Raw genomic sequence first — 21,353 nt, forward strand, 5'->3', positions numbered from 1 at the left:
TGAAAAACCAAGGCTAAAGGTTCCCTTGTACCAGTCTCCCCTAACAATCATGCCACGGAGCTCTGCGCATTTTAAAGGTGATTTTTCAAAGGAGTTAAGCATGCAAATGTAACACACTGTATTAGCAATTTTCAAAATCCATTTATTCACATTACGTGCACTTAATGCAGGTAAAACCTTTTGACAATTCAATGTCATATATTGTAGCAATTTTCAAAAGCCCACTTACACAGGTAAAGTGCAGTTACACATGTAAAACCCAGTTTTGGGAAAATCATGCCCTTGGAGTCCATAGCTACTCTTGGGGGCGTTTCAGCCACACTTCTTGCTGCATTGATCTGCTCTACCATTTCTGTTTTTAATAATCAGCACCACTTCTGCCACCGCCGCTCCAGGCCAGGGTTAGTATATTAGGGTGCTTGCTCCTCTGCTCTGCCTTTCTTTGAGATTCTTTCCAAATCCCTCTTCCCCTACAGTAATTGCCGACCATTGGGCTGTACCTTGGTGTAGCACTGTAAATGAGCGGACGGGTTTATGCTCAATGATTTTATTTACAGTACACAGTCAATTTACAGAGCAATTGTTTGCCTTCAGCAGCAAACACAGACATCAGGTACAGACTTCACTTTAGGACAGTAATGTTGCACTGCAGCTGACTTCTCCTGGAGGCCTGATCCTGGTCCGCTGATCTCAGCTGGGCTCTGCCTCTTAACCTCCCTAGCTGGGTCCCACCCAAACATCTCTCTCCCTCTATGGGATTTAAGGTGGACCAGGCCTCTAGCCTGGTCTCGCACAGGTTAAGGAGGGGATCTAGGAGCAACTCCTTCACATAACCTCCCCCTCAGCTTGAACCCATTGGGACAAGAATCTTCACTCACCCTGGATCCCAACCAGGGAAGTAGCTTCAGACCTCAATGTGCTTTTTCTGGCCTCCCACCAGATAAACTTTTGGGTAGGGTTGGAGTTACAGGGACATGCTCCTCACCCCCACTCACTAGGGTTACCTCCACTATTACCACCAGCCACTGTGCCCTTTGCCCAGTTTCCACCCCCAGTCCTTCACGTGAGCCCATATGTAGCTCTGGGTTGCAATTCATCTCCAGCGGGACTCTCTGGACTTTCCTTGGCTGTTCTTAGTGATGGCTTCTTTTTTAATCACCCTCTTTTAGGCATCCACTTTCTCTTTACTGTTGCCATGGCATCTTCTAACTCCTTTACCCTATCTACATATGTAGCGCCTCCCTCTGACCATTCTGCAGCTTGGGCACCCTACGGTGCCTTCCTCTAGCCTCTCTGTAGTGCCATTGTCTGGTCTCTCTGCAGCGCCTCCTTCTGGTCCCTGTGCAGCACCCCTCTCTGGCTTCTTTGCCATGCTGCTTTCCCTAGGCTACTCTGTACCGCCCCTTCTGGGCAGGCCGTATTGCCTCTTTCAGGCCAAGCTGTACAGCTCCCCCATGAGCTCTCTTTTATCCCATTCTCAAACACATTTTTTGCATTCTGCTGAGCCTGCTCCTGCCCCTAGTACTCTCTTTTAGGCCACTTATTCTGGCAGTGTGTTCACTGGTTCCCTGCCAAGTTCCTCAGTGACACTGTCCCCAGGTTCCTCAAGAGCACATTACCACAGCTTGCTCAATTCTTGGTCCATCTCTGCCACAATTGCATGCATCTCAGCCACCGTTTGTAGCCATTCACTTCTCTTTGCAACCAGGACATCTGGGAGTGGGTTCTGTGGCTCTATAGTCTTAGCTTGCTTCTCAGGCTGCCAAACATCCGGCCTCAGGTTCTCCCTCCCGTCTGGCTTTGAAGAGTTAGGCATTCCTACCACACAATTACTTCATGCCCTCTGGCTTCTCTTGCTTCACCTGTTCTGTGGTGCACTCACTGGCTCCACACCAGCTTTTCTATAGCGCTGCTTCAGGCTCTCTGCACAAGGGTTTCTCTCTTCCCCCCCCCCCCCCCCCCCCAAGGTAAAAAAAAAATGTTTTTAAAAAGCCTACCTTTCCAACATTAACATTCACTTTCATTCTTAACTATCTCAGGTGAAGCTAAACTCCTTGGCCTGTTTATTTTCCTGACACTCTTATTGCTGTCCCTGCATCCAGGCCCAATAAACTAGTAATCTTCTCTGAACTGAATGCTTTTAAGCCCTTGGATATTTTGTGCTCCCAGAGCCACACTCCTTTTCAACTTGTGAGTGCTCTGTGCACCACAGGCCTTCTTTTCAACTCTCAGTATTTTAAAATCTTTTCTGTGCAGACTGCCTGAGCCACACCCTTTTTAGCTTTTTAGCTTGCGCCTTTCTCGATATTAAAGGGGCTGCGGCGGGAAACCTTCCTGTGGCCCCGGATGATGACGTCTTTGGGCCCTGCTACTTAAGGCAGGCTCCACCATCCGGTCTTCACCTTGGAAACAGGTCTCCACGCTTCCAGTCATGTGCTTAGTTGCTTCGTGTTCCTATTCCTGTTCCGGTACCTGTCCTAGTTCCAGTCCTTCATTCCTGTTCCAGTCCCTTGTGCTTCGGTTCCAGCTTCCTGTTTCCAGTTTACCCTTTGGACGGATTCTCTGGCTTGACCCTCGCTTGTTCCTGACCACACTTGGACGGATTCCCTGGCTTTGATTCCTGCTTGGACCTGCCCTTGTCTCCAGCCACCTGCCCTGCCTCCAGCTTGTACCTGACTTTGCCTTCAGCTGACTATCTGGACTTGGCCTTTCTTAGGCTTTTGCCTACTTGCAAGCCGGGGCTTAACATATTCCTGACTCCTTGCCTGCTTCAGACTGTCCAGGCTTCTGGTTCCAGGCCCTGTCTTGTACCCAGCTCCATTGGACCCTGTGTCTCCGCTGCTTCCTGGCTCCCTGCCTCGTGATTCCTCCATGGGACCAACTATGCGAAGGCCCGCCTAAGACCAGCCAGCCCTGGCACCCAAGGACTCAACCTGCGGGGAACGAGGGCTTGTATTGGCGAAGCTCGAGTCGGCCTCTGCTTCCCGTTCAGCTCCGCCTCCCGACGGTGGGGACCCATGGGAGCTTGTCCACGGGTAGCGCCAACTCCACCTCAGGCTAAGGGTCTATCTCCACAACACATGAAAAGTGCACTTATGCGAGCCAATCCTAAGGAAATTTCAATGACATATATTGTAGCAAATTTCAGAAGCCCAGTTACTCGAGTAAAGGGCAGTTACTTGAGTAAAAACTTGAGTAAAACCCGTAAGTTGTACTGTATAGATCCCATAATGACAAAAATCATCAAAGTTCATTTAACCAGGGTATGTATTACACACACTAAATACTTTTTACTTTTTTTTTTTTTTTTAAAGAAAATATAGTGAAAGAGTTTTGTTTGGAATTAATCTCCACGTAGGAGATTTAATAATCCTGAAAAATTCTATAAAACAGGAAAGACTGAAGATGTATCAAACTAGTGATCCTGCAGACAAGCTTTGACACACGGGAAATGAAGATGATTTCATTACCAGGAAAAATACAGCCAACCCAAATTGCCAGAAATTTGGTGTATAAATCAGTGTTCATGTGCAGTTTCCCTGTCGTGCACAACATGCATGAAATACCACATGGACGCTGAGGTAATAAATTAGATCCAAAGTTGTCAGGGTGAGCTACATGAAGGCAGTATAGCAGAAAAAGGGGGGGAAAAAAAGAAGAAACATCCCTTTAAAAAAATTAAAAGAAAGAGGACATTAAACCGATTTAGTTGTGCCGTGATGGTAATTACAGAATGATGAACATTGAATTCAGTTTCTTCAAACCTTGGACATGCAAGTCTACCCTACAGCCGGAGCATAGCAGGCGTGGAGACCAAGGCCAGGAATGATACCCATATCTTCTACAGAGGCCAAAGACTTTCTTATCTGTTCCATAAAAATAAAATGCAGCAATGATAGGGGCTGCTGTGTTAGCAGAGGATGCCATTGACATGACTATTTAAGAAGTGCAGGATTTAAAAAAATATAGATAATATGAACCATAGTATTCTTTCATTTATTGATGAACAGTTTGAAATACAAAGAATCTTCGGCGAACATACAATATTAAAATGTGCATTTTTTTTTTGGGAGGGAGAGGGGGGGGGAGGATGCACAATTTTATACAGGCAAAAGTAATATTAAACAGTGCAATAGCCACTGTGTATACTCTCCTCTAGCAGAAAATCTCCCAGGCCCTTTTTCTCAAGGCTCTTTCTGATTCTTTGGAAAATGTTCTCTTTTTTTTTTTTTTGTTGAACTGGAACACCTGACTCCTAATTATCCCATAAGGCAAAATTAGTACTCTTTAAACACATCAGCATGGACTCTGCATACAGCTCTTCTCTTCAAATCCAGATGAGCTCAGCAAAGCACATTATGCATTTTTCTTAAAAATTGCTAGTAGATGGCATGCAGTGTGCCTAACTTTTTAACCCCAGGACTGCTTTCCTGCCTTTTCCCGATAAGCAGCCCAGCACAAAATTCCAGGATTCGCTTAATGGAGTTGGATAGCCAGCGACTGGAACACGCGATAACAAATGGACATATTTGATCCCTCCCATGTAAATAAGATTATTTCCTCTTGAAGCCCCTTATATTTAAAAATGAAAACTAATATAAGAATATAGAAAGGAGCAGTGTTTGTATTCTTTTATGAAAATAATTACTATAAAATGGAATCATTCTTTTTACTACAGAGCTGAACTGTTAATGCAATAATGGCTGCTGTGTTTACGGGCGTGCTATTCTGCAGACATTGAAATTGAATTTTCTATAGTCAGTAATACCACAGTAATTCTTGTGGGCACCATTAGAATGCTGAAACGTAAATTGTATATTTAATAAAAAATAATGTCATGTACTGCAGTGAACAAAATGGTTTTTCCCTGGATCATATCACGTTCAAAAAACAAGTGTTTACTGGACTGCTGAATACAATCACAAAGGGATTGGTATGGGTTAAGGAAGTGGAAGGATGTCACAGAAAAAGACCTTAATAAACAGGCACCATGCAGCTGCTGCTAGTCCAATATTGCTTTCTTGTTGCCCTGCTCTGTAACAATGCTTATGTCTTCTACCAAGGTTCTTTCCAGGGTTTTTGTAGCATGTCCTAAGTAGCTTTGCCCCCTTCCCCCTGCCTCCACCCCACCCCCCCCTAAAAATCTTTTGAACCCTAGTCCTGGATAGATAGCCTTCTTAATTATTCCTGGGATGATGTTACTCAGCAAAATCCACCCCTGTTTATCAAGGGGAAAATGGGATGATTTCCAATCCAGATATCTAGAGAACAGGGGCCAAGAAGGCAAAGAAGACCATAATCCTAAGCAGCTTTCTCTTTAAGCAGGCATAGGGAAAGAGGAGCATCCTTGGGGAGCAAATAAACATGGGGGCAACTTGCTGATGCGGCACTTACTACCCTTAATCACTAAGGGGGTCATTCGCTAACGCTATTGCACGCGATAGCTAGCTCGGGGCGGAGTTGGGGCGGAGTCGGCCCCGGAAGAGGAGGAATCGGGGCGACACCGGGGCCGACGCTGCAGACACATTGCTGGCGGCGAAAGGTAAGATTCCTTATCGCCGCCAGTTTCGCGCCGAATAACTGTGACCTTAGAGAATCCAGGCCTAAGCCTAATACTTTTGATGAAACTCCAGCATTGCTCTCTGCTTTCACAGCAATTGTTAAGGGAAACTGGATTCAAACTGCATCCGAGGGCCCTGACCTTTACTGTCTGGGAAACTGATAAGAATGGGGGTAACCTGCACATTGCAGCAGATACTGGTATAAGCTTGCTGGGCAGACTGGGTAGATCATTTGGTTCTTCTCTGTCATCATTTCTATGTTTCTATGTGCCCTCTGTGTTGGAATCTAATTTCCAGCATTTTCTGCAAATGAAAATCCATTTTATTGGTGTTTCCAGCTTACTCTGTAGATTTCCAGTAAACGTTTTAAAAAATATCAGCAGAGCACTCCAAAACCTTGGAGGTTTAAAAAAAAATGGCAGTAGGAAAAAAAATCAGGAAAATCTTTTTCGCCTCTTAAACCAGGGGTGGCTAAGACCAGTCCTCCAAGGATCCAAGAGGGTGTCAAAAGGGTAAAACTCTGAAATTCGAGCCGCTACCTTGTGTTGATTTTTTATTGTTTCCTGGCTCAGAATGGAGAAGGAGAAAGGAAGCCTTTCAGTATTAGCATCATCTCTGGACCAACTAAGCAGACTTGTATCAGCAAGTTTATGCTCCCAAATGTCTCGCAAATTTGTTAGCTACAAGACGCATTGGCTCCAACACATTTATAAGTACCATAATTGGTATGGCAGGAATAGGTACTTCTATTCCTCCCCAAGCTTCCTCTATACCTAGAGGCAGCATTTTGGGGGGAACTGCTAGCCATTACTCTGGAGTCAATTTTGATTGTCATTACTCGTCTAGTGTTTACCTTCACTAAGTGGTTAGAAAGTTTGGAATCCTCCGTTAAGGAGTATAAAAGTTGTGTTTTCAAGTTGGACAGTGATATGAAGTCTCGTATCGAGTGATTAGAATTCTATGATGAGGCATTTGAGATGACCCTAAAGGCAAATGGTGTAATCTTAAGGGACAATCAGAGAATCCAGCATAGATTAGAAATGATGGAGAACAAAATGTGAGGCCTGAACTTGAAAATTCTCAATTGCTCAATAGAACTTTTGAAAATGTTTATGAAAGATGTTCATAAGATTCCTGCAGACTCTCTATCACCACTGACTCATGCATTTTATCTTCCATCTAACAAGCATGTGGGGAGTCCTGGGGGTAAAGATTCAGATCGGTAAGATGTAGTATCTATGGACAGTTGGGGACCTTACTGCCTTTCACCAAGATTCTCTAGAAGAGACTAAAAGTGATAGCCTACTGGTTACATTTGTCTTTGAATCTGATAAAAACTCAGTTATGAGGATTTTCTTCAAAGTAACAGTGGGCCTATTATTCAAGATAGCTGGTTATCTAAGTGATCTAGGTATAAATTATCAGGATAACTTTGAAGGGATAGTCAGCAGCATGGCTATCCTGCTGAATATAGCTAGATAAGTTTGAGTTAGCCAGATAATTTATATCCAGATAACTTTAGACCTGCTATTGAGCAGGTCTAACTTAGGCCGAGATTCATCATTCCGCTATTAATATAGCGGAATGATGAGCGCGGACAGAAAAGGGGCAGGGAGGCAATAGTGTGCAGCCAGCCATATTACAGCGGTGCGTTTTTGCCCACCAGATTGTGGCCACGCCGCACAATGTAGCCCCCATAGTGCCACTGAAAAATGAGGTGTTATTTCCCAGTGCTACTGCCAGTGATAATGTGTAAAACATTATCGCCCGCAGCAGTACTGACATAATATTTTTTCCCCACCCCTTTCCCTCATTTACAAGTTAAAGTCACAATGCGGTAGTTATCGTGTGCGTTAGGGCATTAATGCGTGAGATCGCGCCCTAACACCCCTGATAACCACGCATCGCATTTTAATGAATTACCCTGTTATTCAGTTAACTTCTGGCATACATACAATCAGAGGTCCAAATCATCATTACATACATTGTTTGTACTTTATTATACACAATGGGCCGGATTTTTAAACATACAAGCGCGGGGTACATTTGTGCGTGCTAACCGGCGTGCACAAATATACGCCCGATTTTATAACATGCGTGCGCAGCTGCATGCATGTTATTAAATCTGGGCTCAGTGCGCACAATGGGGTGCACGCCGAGCCCTAGGGGAGCCCCGATGGCTTTCCCCGTTCCCTCTGGCCCCCCATCTTCCCCTCGTTTCCCCTATCTAACCCACCCCCTCAGCCCTACCTAAATCCCCCCCTCACCTTTATTTTGTAAGTTACGCCTGCCTCTGGCAGGCGTAACTTGGGTGCGCCGGCCAGTTGCCGGCACACGATCCCCCAGCATGGCTGTTGTGCCGGAAGCCTCGGTCCTGCCCCACCTCTCCCCGCTCCGGGACCAACGTCCACCCATGCCCCACCCCCTTCCTGCCCCTTTCACAAAGCCCCGGGACATACGCGCATCCCGGGGCTTTGCGCACATCGCCGGGCCTATGCAAAATAGTAGGGATGTGCAGACAAAACGTTTGCGTTCATAAGTTAATAAGTTGAAGGTGAGGGTCGATTTCGTTCAATATGGACATATGGAGAATCCCATAAGTTGAGGGTCTGTCCATACGTTCACCGGTTCCCTAAATAAAAATTTAAACCCCTCACCCTCCTTAATCTCCCCCCAAGACTTACCAAAACTCCCTGGTGGTCCAGCGGGGAGTCAGGAAGCCATCGCTGTTTTCCTTTGCGAGGAGCACGTGACATCGGCGTCACGTCGGAGTGACGCAGATGTCACGTGTTTCTCCGCGCCTCCGCTCCGGGACCCCCGTTGGACCCAACCGGAACTTTTGGCCAGCTTGGCCATATGCGTTTTACATATGCGTTCAAAACGAATGCACACCCCTACAAAATAGGCTCGGCGCGCACAGGAGCGGTTACACGTGTAAATCCTAAGGATTTACGCATGTAACCCTTTTAAAATCCGACCCAATATGTATCCAAGACAAACATTTTTTTCTAACATATGGACCACACACGGACCATGACTTTGTGTACATTATCTATATACTTTTTAAACATTGTTCCACATAATCATACACAATTATTGCTTTAAACCCCCTTATACACATTCATGCTTTACTCTCCATTCATACCATCCATACCATTATACCATACACACCATTCATATTACATCATCATCAGAAAATAAAACCATATCCCAGCACATATTAAAACATAGCTCCTGAATATGTTAAAGTAATGATAGTATGCTTAACAATGCTTATATACATAATATTCAAAGTTTCTTGTGTGTTCAATAGCCTATACTCCTGATCCCAATGAGACACCCCCTCCGGCGGGGAGGGGGCATGTCCGGGGGCGGGACTGGGGTCAGGGGGTGGTTCGGGGCGGGACCGGGGGCATGGCGGCGGCCCGGGGCGTGGTCGAGGCTTCCGGACCTGCCCCCAGGTCAGGTGATGGCGCGGGTTTAGATAGGGCTGGGGGGGTGGGTTAGGTAGGGGAAGGGAGGGGAAGGGAGGGGAAGGTGGGGGGAGGGCGAAGGAAAGTTCCCTCCGAGGCCGCTCCGATTTCAGAGCGGCCTTGGAGGGAACAGGCAACGCGCACCGGGCTCGGCATGCGCAGGTTGCACAAATGTGCACCCCCTTGTGCGTGCCGACCCCGAATTTTATAAGATACTCGTGGCTACGCGCGTATCTTATAAAATCCAGCGTACTTTTGTTCGCGCACCCCTTTTGTTCGCGCCTGGTGCACGAACAAAAGTACGCCCTTGCGCAAATTTATAAAATCTACCCCTGAGTGAAAAAGAATTTTCTCCGATTAGTCTTAAATGTGCTACTTGCTAACTTCATGGAATGCCCCCTAGTCCTTCTACTATTCGAAAGTGTATATGATAGAGGTCTATAAAATCATGAGTGTATAAGATAGAGGTCCATAAAATCATGAGTGGAATAGAATGAATAAATGTAAATTGGTTATTTATTCATTCAAAAAAATACAAAGAGTAGGAGACACTCCATGAAGTTAGTAAGTAGCGCATTCAAAACAAATCAGAGAAACATTTTCTTCACTCAATGCACAATTAAGTTGTGGAATTCATTGCCAGAGGATGTGGTTAAGGTGTTTAGTGTAGCCGGATTTAAATAAGATTTGGACAAGTACGCAGAGGAGAAGTCCATAAACTATTATTAAGTACACTTATGGGTAGATTTTAAAAGGGCCATGCATGCACCCATAAAAACACATCTCACCATATGCAAAGATATGCGCTATTTTATAAAGTATACACATAGGGGTAGATTTTAAAAAGCATTCACTCGAGCAAAACTGGTTTTTGCTCGAGTAAATACACTTTACTCAAGTAAGTGGGCTTTTCAAAATTGCTACAATATATGCCACTGAATTGTCCATAGAATTTACTCAAGTAAGTGCACTTTACTCGAGTAAATAGCTTTTGAAAATTGCTACGATAGTATGTCACATTTACATGCGTAACTCCTTTGAAAATGACTCCCATTGGCTATAAAATACTCTTCACATGCATATCATGGGGAGAGAGAGAGAAAGAGACAGAGAGAGAGAGACTATACGGCTCAGCTTGAAACTCAATATATGGATCATTGTAAGGGGGTACTCTGATTCGGGGTGAGTTATCAGGAGCTGGGTTGGGGTTATGGGGGGTGTTGTTACAGCCACATACAAAGGTATTCATTGTAAAATTGACATCATTAAAGAATTTTAGACCTCTCACTCTCTCTCTCTCTTCACCAGACTCTTACATCTACTGAGGAACTGTATAGTTATGTGCGTAACATATGCCTGCTGGCTGAGGAAAATTAGGGGTTTTACGTGCATCAATGCTGGCCCCGCCTCTGGAATGCCCATGCCCTGCCCCTTGAACATGTGCCCTTCCCAGATATTTAAAATTCACGTCACGCATGTGTGTGGCTGTTTTTTTGCACGTGCAAGGCTTTTAAAATCTACCTCTTATGTTATTGGACCTGTCTATTGCTCTAAAAGCCTGAACTTGCTTACCTCTGTACTAGACTTGCCTAAATATAAACCACAGGGACAATACACAGACTCTAGAGTTTAAGAAGTAGAGATGTATGCCAAGTGAGCTGGACAGGCAGAAGTAATATTATATTCTTTCATCCTTTAACTACAATTCTGAAGTATGTGCAATTGCCTTTAACTGTGCTGCATAGACGCAGTTTCTAAATTTAAGGGTCTTATTTATCAAGGACACTCATGGGAAAAACTCTTGGAAAAGATTATATATACCTGGAATGGCTCTTAAGAAATTGTATGCATAGTTTACAAAAGTTCTGAGACATTTTGCAACTCTTTTGAAAAATGAAACTTCTTCCTAGGCGTGCTGAGTCAGTTTGTATGATCATATTACATCTGTTTTTACTGTCAGTATTCACTGGAGATGGTCAATCTGACCAATGAGACTGGTCAGTTTGGTTTGCTTTGGAGACTGCCACTGAGGTACAGAGCTGATATGAAGCCATATAAAACAGTAGAATTAACTGCATGATATATTCACCACACATTCATGATATAGCACATTCATTTGAACATAGAAATTTATCATTGGAATAAAGCAAAGATTTGACTGATCACAGGGAGTATATATGTGTGTATATGGCCGTGTGCAAATCTACCCCAGTATTTTATAACCTGTATAATTGTTCCCTGCAACATTCATGTGTACATAAAAAATACATATAAATAGATATTGAAGTTAGCTGAATAAGTTCTGATTTTGTCTCCACTTAGCCAGGTAAGTCTTAAAAACTGTTACTTATCCTGCTAAGGTCAAGCCGCTATGTTTTTTCACAGAAGGGGATCCCACTATCATGAGGGGTGTCACTGAGATAGTAGGGCCTCCCCAAAAAAACATAGCATAGCTCGATGGCATGTTCTTTTGTATTGCAACCAAACACTGCAACACAAAAGAACGTGGTAAGTGGGCCTTCAATGCGATAGTGGCCCCAACTTCATGGGACTGATATTGTCTTAAAGGGCCACTGGCCTCAAAAAAATAAACAGTGGCCAAACAGGGAGTCGAGCAGAAATCAGCGCTGACCCTCATTTCAACCTGGTTCCACCAGTTGAGGCGGCCCCAATTCCCCCAAAATAGAAAAACAAATGTCAATAATGTTTGCAGCAGCAGTGGCAGTGGCAGCCCCCCCCCCCCCCCCCCCCCAAGCACATTCAATCCCACTCCCTTCTTCCTGGTCTCCCAAAAACAATCTGCACATCCCCCCTCCCACTCCCTGGCCTCCCCGATGTGAAATCACCCATCCCCCAACAGCCGGACCCCCTATGTATTAACCAACACCCCCAGCCTCCCAAAGTGAAATCCCCCAGCACCTATAAAGGCTCCAATATCCATGTCCACTCACGACACCTCCGATGTGCACCTTGATTGATTGATTTGAATTATATTCTGTCTTTCAGCCATTTCAAAGCAGATTACATTCAGGTACTACAGGTAGTTCCCTGACCCAAGTGGGATTGTTGCCTATAAAAGTCACATCCTAAAAGCTCCTGAAGGAGGCTTTCTTTGGCACAAAGAAGTGTATTAGCAGTAAAGTTGAGAGATTGAGATCATTTCCAGCATACCTGAACATAACATACTTAAAATATGCCATACTAGGTCAGACCAAGGGTCCACCAAGCCCAGTATCCTGTGTCCAACAGTGGCCAATCCAAGTCACAAGTACCTGGCAAGTACCCAAACATTAAATAGATCCCATGCTATTAATGCTGGCAACAAGCAGTGATTATTCCCTATTGATCAATAGCAGTTTATTGACTTCTCGTCCAGGAACTTATCCAAACCTTTTTTAAACCCTGCTAGTCTAACTGCCTTAACCACATCCTCTGGCAACAAATTCCAGAGCTTAACTGTGCGTTGAGTGAAAAAGAATTTTCCCCAATTTGTTTTAAATGTTCTACTTGCTAATTTCATGGAGTGCTCCCTAGTTCTTGAATTATCCCCCTAGTCCTGGTTTACAAATAAGGTTCATTCCAGTCAAGATATGTGCAAAACAAATCTAATTGGAGATACTTCCCAAAGGATAAGACTGCCTTACTAACAGAATCTGACCAACAAGGATACCAATCTAAAAGAACAGGAAAAAGATAACTCATCCTTGGAAAAAAAATATAGATTGAAGACACTGGCCTGATTAAGAAGAATTCCCAAGCACACCTTGATATGTTGCTTATAAAGATTGCACCCTATGAACTCTAGAAGAAGGTTTGCTTTTGCAGAAGTACTAAGAAGGGCATTAGCAATAAAACAGAGATTTAGATCATTCTCAATAGGTGGCTTACAAATGAGGTTGATTCCTGTCAAGCTATGCACAAAACAAATCAATTTGGAGATACTGCCCTAAGGAGTTTTTTGGGAGGGACAGGTACTTGAATAATTCTTGTGAAAATATAGGATAAAAGAGATTCACCAAGGTGGAAATGCCTTAAGGGGCACTGTAAACCCAGGATAGGATAAAAAAGAACTCTCATGATGAAATCCATAAAACAAATACTTGTTGCCATCTCCAATAAACCTAGTGATCTGTTTCTAATGTGGGGAGAGGGGATATTTGAAAAGGGAGTACCTGTTTATAGATGGTGAATTTGCATGACTATATACTACAGAAAAAAGGGAGCATCACACCAAATACTCTATGTAGTCCCAGTGAAAACTAAGGATTCAGAAGTGCAAGCCTTAGCAGAATCAGGATGTTGTCACCCGTTGGATGGGGAGCAACTAGTAGACACTAAGAAGACATTTAAGTGATAAGCTGACTGTGTAAAACTTCAGGAGCTTCTAGAAACATTGGAAATTAATGGCAAATAAAATCTTGTTGCACGTTGAGAGAAAAAAATCCAAACTACCAGCACACACTACTGGGGTCTGCTCTGGAAATTGCCATCATGGGAGGGACCTTAGAATTATTGTGGATCACTCACTTAAACCATCTGCACATTGTGCAACAGTGGCCAAAAAAGTCAATCATATGTTAAGGTAATTTGGAAAAGTATCAATAGCCAATGTAAAGATATTATCATGCTTCTGTAGACAGCTCTGGTGTGACCACAGCTGGAGTACTGGTCCTTCAAAAAGGATGTGGTGAAACTCATAAAGGTACAGAGAAGAGCAACCATAATGGTGAGAGGATTCGGGCATCTCTCACACAAAGAAAGGTTCAAAAGTTTAAGGGCTTTTTATCTTGGAAAAGATATGACTGAGAGAAGACTTAATAGAGGTATGCAAGTCTTGAGTATGAAAAAAACACAAACCATAAGGAAGCAGTTGTTTACCTTCTTCGATGAAACTGTACTTTAATGGTTTCAAATTAAATGCACCAAACTATTTTTTTAGTCATCAGGTAGCAAAATTGTGGAATCTCTGCTATGGGATGTAGTCACAGCTAATAGCATATCAGGGTTCAAGAAGGGTCTGTATGCATTCTTAGAGGATAAGGACATAAACAGATATTAGCAATTGGGCTGGGGCCCAAGTTGTTATATATGTATCTTTCTCCAGGGCGCACTAAGATGAGCTCTGTTTTGGAACTGTTGGACATTATAATCAAAGGCCACTGTCAGAGATAGGATAATGAGATTGATAGACTATTGGACCAATGCAGGTTTGCTATTCTTATATTCTTATATTTGTATCCACGGTGATATAAAATACTATCTGGATAGTTATAGGTATTATACCACTTCTTTGGTAGATATGGCCACATTTTTCACTATTCCATTGGGAATGTTTTTACCAGTTATTGAATAAAGTGATTTTATTTATTTATTTATTTATTTATTTATTTACTTAATTTGAAACACATATTCCACCTATAGTTGCAATGCCATGCTATGCAGATTACTAAACAACCCATAGAACATTATTATAAAACAAACAATAAACAATCAGAAATAACAATTACATAAAACCTCTCTGAATAATATTCCTTTAACAGTTTTACGAAACAGTTTGAAATCAGTGAGCTCCCTTAACTCCACAGGTAAATCATTCCACAAACACCCCCAAAAGAAAGAGCCCATGATCATGTGTCATCTAAACGAACATCCTTAGCCTAAGGCAAATCTAAAAGTTTCTTATCAGCTGAGTGCAACATTCATTTTGGAACAAACTCCTTAAACAGATTTGCTAAAAAAAACTAGGGCCATATCATGAGCTGATTTAAACATAAGGGTTAAGATCTTAAACTTGACGTAACAATGGTGTCACATGGACATTCAATACCAACTTAGCAGCCCAATTCTAAAGGAGCTGTTTTACATGTAGTCTAGTTTTGGGAATTCCAAGATATGGAGAATTGCCATAGTCCAGAACTGTCATAAGAAATGCCTGAACTAAGGTATGAAAATCAACTTGATCAATCACTTGAATGTGTAGGAAAAGGAAAAAAGGTGTCACCTACAACTTGTTTCCTGAGGTTTATGTCTTTGTACCCATTGGTTGGTAACTTTGGATGATAAACACAGAGATTGGAAAAATATTTTCACTTAAAGACCGTCAAACTGTTTTCTTCTGTGTTTATGCTTACACAAGACTGGAGGAAATGGATACTGGAAAAAAAGAAGGCTAAGAGGTGAGGCAGCAGAACCTCATAGAACTGACAGAAATAGAAGGTTCCATATTAGGAGCTACCACCCAAAAAAGAGATCTAGGCGTCATAGTGGATAACACATTGAAATCATCGGTTCATTGTGCTATGGCAATCAAAAAAGCAAACAGAATGTTGAGAATTATTAGAAAGGGAATGGTGAATACATGCTCGACACAAAAATTCATTTAATATGTACTGCTGAAACTTAATAAAAAGACATATAAAAAAAAAAAACCGGAAAATGTCATAATGCCTCAGTATCGCTCCATGGTGAGACCGCACCTTGAATACTGTGTACAATTCTGGTCACTGCATCTCAAAAAAGATATAGTTGTGATGGAGAAGGTACAGAGAAGGGCGACCAAAATGATAAAGGGAATGGAACAGCTCCCCTATGAGGAAAGACTAAAGAGGTTAGGGCTGTTCAGCTTGGAGAAGAGACGGCTGAGGAGGGATATGATAGAGGTGTTTAAAATCATGAGAGGTCTAGAACGGGTAAATGTAAATAGGTTATTTACTCTTTCAGATAATAGAAAGACTAGGGGACACTGGATGAAGTTAGCATGTAGCACATTTAAAACTAATTGGAGAAAGTTCTTAGAGAAGTCCATTACCTGCTGTTAATTAAGTTGACTTAGAAAATAGCCATTGCTATTACTGGCAACAGTAACATGGAATAGACTTAGTTTTTGGGTACTTGCCAGGTTCTTATGGCCAGAATTGGTCACTGTTGGAAACAGGATGTTGGCCTTGATGAATCCTTGCTCTGACCCAGTATGGCATGTTCTTATGTTCTTATGTTCTCTCTCGCATGAGGCATGAAGGAATCTAAATCTGGAAAGGCTGGAAGTTCCACAGTTTGACTAAGAAGGAACTTTGAAACAACCTTTGGTAGAAAGGAAGGCACCGTGCATAACAATACTCCCCGACTCTGAAATCTGCAGAAAAGGATGTACCAATCAAAGTAAAACCATACTAGTAAAAGGAATATTCCAAAATAGCAGACAAATAGAATGACATCCAAAAATTGAAAACTCATAAAAATAAAAACATTCCAACTCCAAAACCTAAATTGAAGCACAGTTCATAAATCAAATATTAACACACAGTGATTAAAACTAACAAGGATATAAAATGAACTGCTCATCATACCTGTGACCTTTTGATTTCCAGATGCCCTCAGATTGCCATGGATTAGCTGTGCTGATGGGATGGGCAGTGGGGGTTGAGGCACACAAACTTTCTCCTCTCTCTCTCCTTTCTCTCTCTCCTTTCTCTTGGCCTGCGCAGTCGGCGCTGAAAGCCCGTCGGGGTAAGGCTTCCTGTTCCACTCACCCCAATCGGGCTTCCATGTCGACCGCCGGCCTTTCTCCACCGACTGACCTACCTGCTGGGCTGCGAGCCCTCGCCCCAAACCGACCACTTGCTGGGCCTCGAGCCTTCGCCCCGAACCGGCAGCGCCGCAAGAGAACCGCCCACAGAGTTGCATGGGTGACGTCAGCGAGACGCGACCGGCAGGGTTTTAAAACCCCTGCTCTTCCCGGCAGCTTCCTCTTTCTCCGGCGAAACAGCGGTGAACTTGGCCCGCGCAGTCGGCGCTGAAAGCCCGTCGGGGTAAGGCCTCCTGTTCCGCTCACCCCAATCGGGCTTCCACGCCGACCGCCGGCCTTTCTCTACCGACTGACCTACCTGCTGGGCCGCGAGCCCTCGCCCCGAACCGACCACTTGCTGGGCCTCGAGCCCTCGCCCCAAACCGGCAGCGCCGCAAGAGAACCGCCCACAGAGTCACAGGGGTGACGTCAACGAGACGCGACCAGCAGGGTTTTAAAAACCCCTGCTCTTCCCGGCATCGCGCACCGAAGGAGCGCGATGCCGGGCGCGTTGTCGCGCACCGAAGGAGCGCGACAAAGGGGCCCGCCCCTTTGTGCGCCCCTTCATGCAGCCCCTGAAGTCAGGCCTTATGCTTATACTCTACTACCTCGACTAAAGCTGATATTATTTCTCGGGGAACAAAAATTACACCTCAGTGGATCGTAGCTTACTAGCTTCACCTAAGGAGTTAGTTCCAGTACTCCTTACCTCACTATCCGAGTCCACCCTTCCCAGCTCTGGTTACCCCTCGAGCAAAAGTAGAAGCCACGGGTTCAGTTTGCCCCTCGAGCAAAAGTAGACACAATTTCAGCACATCAAGATGCACTCACTACCCATACCTACAATTCCTTATACTCCCAAGCTCACGACTAACAAACCCAGGATTCTAGGCATTCGACATCAGAGATTGATCCCAATCATGATCTCACCTTTCTCACAAATGCTAGGCTTCACTCTATTCACACTAACCCTATTCAACGCCCAATCGATCACAAAAAAATGCACCTTCTCAACGACCACCTATAGGACAACAACCCTGACATCTGCGCCATTACTGAAACGTGGCTGAAACCTACAGACACAGTTCTACTAAACCAGCTCCCCAACAACCTTTATGACATACATTCAATCCCCAGAATCAAAAAAAAGGGTGGAGGTCTCATGCTAGCTACAAAAAAGGGACTTGGACTTTCGCTGCAACTATCTACCAAAATAAGCAACATCGAACTTGCCTTATTCAATTCGGACCATCTCCAAATCGCTTTGGTTTACTCACCACCAGGAACCTTAGACACAGATCCCTCACCATTAATTGAATTTACAGCTAAACATTTCAAGCGGGACAAACCGGCTATCTTGATGCCAGAACGAATGTGCCACAACCCAGCATGATGAGGGTGGTCCTCTGGATCGTGGCACCACCCACAGTGGGAATACCATCTCCCCCTCCACCCTGATCCCTGTGCTGATGCTGCCAGATGCAGGGGGAGACCCCCAGGGGGAGACACAGCTGATCACCTCCCTGCTCCGTTTCTGCCACTATGCATGGGTGCCGTTGCTGCCTCCTCTTGCATGCAGCAGGATGCTGTGCTTGGCCAGCCTCCATTGCTGAGGTTGGTCTGGGATCTCCCTAGGTGCATGCGCCCTACTTTGCCCTTTCATAAAGAGCCAGTGGCGCAAACAGGCAAACGGTTCCCATTGATGACATCACCACCGGGAGACTATTTTAAGGCCACTGCTGTACTTGCTCCTTGCCTCGGCAATAGGTTGATTCTGTTGGAGAAGTGCTTTGCTTCTGCATTCCTAACTCCTGGTTCCTGATCCTTTTTTCCTGGTTCCTGCTCTGCTATGTGTTCTTTTCCTGGTTCCTTGGTAGTCTGGTTTGTCTTCTGAGTTCTTGTCTTCAGGGTCAGTCTTCCCTTCACCTGTCTTCAGCATCTCAGCTTTCTCCTGTGGTTCTTTAACCTTCCTCCTCCTCTTCATTCCTCGTATTTTCAAATTGGACTTCTAGCTTTGACCTCACACTGGACTTCTGGCATTGTCTTGGATTGGTCTTCTGTCTTGACCTAGATGCTGCTTGACCTCCGCCTGCCCCTGACCACTGCCTGCTTCCACTTCTGACTGAACTCCGCCTGCCCAGACCTCTGCCTGACCACGACACTGAGTGAACTCCGCCTACCTCTGACAACAGCCTGAACATGTCCCTGTTTGCCTGCTGCCTGTCCCAACCTCTGCTCATTCTGACTCCACTTTCTTCACCGTGCTGGCCTGCGACCTCTTCTACGTGATGTATCTTCACCTCCACAGAGGCTCACGCCTATGTCCAGCTGGTTATGGCACCCGAGGGCTCAAGCTAAGGGGAATGAGGGCTGATCCTGGTGAAGCTCCAGTTGGACCTCTGCATGATGGGGACCTGCAGGGCTCCTCCCTGTACATTGTGCCAACACCTTAGCCTAAGGGTCCACTTCCACAACATCAGCATGATGTGATATTATCTGGTAGACTTTTCAGCATCTTTCTAGAATAAAGGACTCTATTCACTGCTGCACAGATCTAAGTGTATGGTTGTTTAAGTCTAATGAAGTTCCTCTTTAGGAACAAAATACTTCATTTTGTGTATAATAAACATGTGTACTTAATAATGCATTTTTCTTGGCTTGCCCAGTCATCTCTTCATATCCGTAAAATGTACTGTTGAGTTTCTGAACACCAACAGAAACACCAAATTAGCCTGCAGAAGAGTGCCCTGTGGTTCCCTATATTTCAGGAAAAGAATAACAGTGGTCTAGTGTTGTTCAGAACAATGGGGTTACTACTATTATAGTAAAATGGCTTTAAATCTAAATAGATTTTTTACTATGCTACATTCAGCAATTATTGTGACATTTTATTATACTTGTATATCAAGATGTTAGAGAAATAGCTAATGAGAATATCAGCTGTAATTTCACAATGAAAAAAAATATTGCAGTTTGGCCTATCCCCAACTGTGAAACAATTATAACGATCTATGTGTTCAACAAGTCATTTGAATAATTTCCATATCCCCATCATTATCTTTTTTTAGGCATTGAAGTATTTATCCATGTCCATAACAGCTGCATCAGGCACCATGCTTCAATCTGTTTGCTCTGTTGTATATTTTACAAAACTGGATAGGATATCATACGCATAACAGATGTGTTGTACCGCATAAACTAGGGCCTACAGTATGTTCAAATCATCCATAATACCGTATTCCTCAAGGGACTGCGGTCTATTAGGGAATGAGTCCACACCAGCCTGAAGATCTTTATCTCTAAGCCTTCTGCCATTCTCCGTTATCTCAATACTAAGTTCAGGAATACCTTTCTTAGCATTGTCTATCATCTTGGTATTGATATTATCAAGACCGGTTGAAATGGTTGCTTATGAATTGGAGTTATGGGAGGGGGGTCTGCCTCATGCCCACAGCTGTAACTGGCATCACTCATAAAGCAATCTCCTCCTTCTGAAGATGTGATGATGGGTTCTGAAAGTAAAAAAAAAAAAAGGTCAATAATACACTATCTGAAACAGCTCTTGCTTTGTCAGAAATGAATGACTTGTACAAGATCTGAGTAAACCACTTCAGTGATACTTCACAAAGCAGATGAGTCGTAAGGCAAGGATTTGAAGGCAAAAAATAAGCTGTCAACCACGCACACTGTATTTACTGAACAATGGTGAGCGGGGATTGAGTATCCAAGTCAATAGTCAAATATTTCTGTTTTTACTTGGCGTATGCCATCATATTATTAAAAAAAAAAATAATGGAAACCTGAAATTACAGATCATCTTAATTTGCAATTTTTGGTATACTTTAAGCAAATATGAGAAACAATGAAAAAATACTACTTTACGGAAGTGGGCATAGATGCCTGGAATCACCCAGGGGAAGCAGCAGTAGTCAGAAGAGTGACAGAATTCAAGCCTACTTGGGGGAAAGCACAGGACGAGAGAAGAATATGTCCCAAGTTCACATAGGGCCTGCAGGTGGCAGGCAGGTAGGGGAGGCAGAGCAAACTGAGTGGGCCGAGAGGTCCTTATCTGCCATCACTTGCTATGATCCCATGAGATGCTAAAGGTCATTCATGAGTTTCTCCTTTTCACAGGTACAGCATGCTTCTGGAAGAGAACTGCTTGTTTCAGCCATTTAAAAGAACTAAAAGGGGGGGGGGGGAAGCAACTGTAAAATGTTATTGTACACCTCAGTAATGCCATCTGATAAATATGCACAGTCATCTTAATTATTATTAGTCATAATTATAAAATCTGGCACTTAAAAGGTATTGAGCACCAGATAAATCCAATATTTGCTGTATTTATTACCCAGCAAAATCTGTTTGTGCTCTGCCCCTGGCAGGTACTGATTGTCAGAGCCATGCCAAAGCCTTATCCTGCTCAGTGATCATCACAGCACACTCCCCTTCATTTGCAGCCAGTTCAGCATGAGAGCTCCCAGAGACTTCAACTCACAAATCTACTAAGAATACATTGTAGGAGGGACTGTTTCCTTTCCCTGGGACCTCCAACGTTCATGAGTGTTTAGTTTACCAGTCATTGCAACCAGCCAGTACTAAAGAGGTACCCTTTGCATGAAATATGATAGGAGGAGGAACTACTCTGACAAACTATGTAAGCACCACCCCAGAATCTTCTAGACAAGATGCTGCATTTTTTTCTAGTTTTTATTTAGCTTTTATCCTTTGTGTTGATTTATTATATGAGTATTG

Source organism: Rhinatrema bivittatum, chromosome 3 (genome assembly GCF_901001135.1).
Source record: "Rhinatrema bivittatum chromosome 3, aRhiBiv1.1, whole genome shotgun sequence".
Taxonomy (NCBI): Eukaryota; Metazoa; Chordata; class Amphibia; order Gymnophiona; family Rhinatrematidae; genus Rhinatrema; species Rhinatrema bivittatum.